The following is a 1,988-nucleotide window of genomic DNA, read 5'->3' on the forward strand; positions in this document are numbered from 1 at the left end:
GTCTGATCAGGAGATAAAGGTAATTGAAAGGTTTGGGGGCAATAAACAAAGACAAGCTCCCAGAGACCAGGGAGGAAGGGAAAATCAATATTATCCTACAATAACTAGTGATACTCAGGGGTTTCTCCTGGGTCTGCACTCAGTTGGTGCTCCGGGAGACTCCAGGATCCTAGGGGTTGAACCTAGGTCGGCCATGTGAAAACAACACCCTACCCTGATCTACAGTTGGACTGGTATCAATTAGAGACAGTTTAGATTAACTATACTGTGCACAGAATGTCATTTGAAAGGATGTGAAGTATTTTATAAGTGGGAATATGGGTCAGCTCCCAAGCTTCCCACATCCCATCAGGCAATTCCATTTAACTGTGATTACTCACAATGTTGGTCACAGTCCTGGATTCCACCCATGTCACTTTAATAATATTAGAAGAAAAAATGGCAACATTTATGATTGAATAGAGCAAAATTCCATTCATCTCAGGGTGGACGGTGCTCAGGGGACCATTTGGAATTCTGGGCATTGTACCTAGATTGACTGCATACAACCCACTGTACTAGCCTGATACTCAGTTTGAAATCATGTTTCTGAAACTGCCTCCTGGGGATTTCCTTATAGCTGAGAGTCCACTGCTTGTGTGTTGTCAAAGGGTAGAGCATTGTCCAGACCAATCTCTCTGATGTTCTTACCAGCCTTTGCTCCTTTTCCGTGTCTCCAACTCTCTGGGTTTCTACTAGGCCAATTCCACTCTTTATCCCTAGGGCTGGCTTCGGAATCACTACTTTCACCCCCATCTGGATTTATTACTTCCCCCAAGAAAATCATTGTCCCATGCCCCACCAGCTACCTACCTGCAGAGCTTGATTTCTTTTGACATGAAAACTCTCATGGCATATACTACTAATTAGGATCTTTCTGTGCTCTTCTACAAGGAACCAGCCAGCCCTGGTGGAATATCTCTTCCTGCATACTGTGATAAAGGCTCAAGTGAGCAATTTAACCCCCATTGCCATGGGGATTCTGAGACAGGTGGGATTTCTTCTGAGGGTGATCAGAAGATCACCCTTCCCATGTCCTCACCACCATCACCTTCCCTTAGAAGCCTATAATGGACAGAATCCCCAGGAATGTAAGCACTAAGGACAAACTTGAGTCCACTATCACCCCGGTGGGACTATGAGAACATCCACACAGGAGAGAGACCGTTTAAGTGTAAGGACTATGGGAAGGCCTTCAGTGGATCATAATAACTTATACACAGGAAATTTCATACTGGAGAGTTCCTATGCATGTAAGGAATGTGTCGTGGCCTTTATCTGACTCTTACAACTTATTATACACAGAAAAAGTCACACTGGAAAGAAACCATATGCATGTATGGAGAGGGAAATCTTTGCTAATTCCACATGCCTTAGTACACAGAAAAAATCACACTGGAGAGATAACTTATACATGTGAGCAATGTAGGAAAGCCTTTGCTTATTCCTGAAGTCTTAGTTTTCACAATTTCCATTTTGGAGAAAACCCTTATATTTGTGAGGTAGGTGAAAAGGCTTTTCATTTCTTCTCAGGTCCTTCTGAGCATTGGAAAGTTCTTACAGTAATTACACGTTATTTGTGTCACTACTGTAGGAGGGTCTTCACTTTCTATTCAAACATTTTTGTCCACAAGAAAACACACTGAAGTGAATCCACATATATGTAAGGAGTGTGACAAGACCATTGCTTATTTCGCAAGCCTTTTGAGGCACAGAAAATTTCATACTGGAGACAAACCTTGTGTTTGTAAAGACTTTGGCAAAGCCTTCAGTTCCCCCTAACTCCTTATTAAACATAGGAAAACTCATACTAACACAAAACATATGTAAGGGTGTGAGAAGAACTTTACTCAATCCTTAAGCTTTGCTGTGTGTAGAAAAAATTTATCCTGGATTGAGTCCTTATATATGTAAAAACTGATGGAAGATTTTCATGCAATTAACATAGC

This window comes from Sorex fumeus, unplaced genomic scaffold, assembly GCF_029834395.1.
Source record: "Sorex fumeus unplaced genomic scaffold, SorFum_2.1 ptg000019l, whole genome shotgun sequence".
Taxonomy (NCBI): Eukaryota; Metazoa; Chordata; class Mammalia; order Eulipotyphla; family Soricidae; genus Sorex; species Sorex fumeus.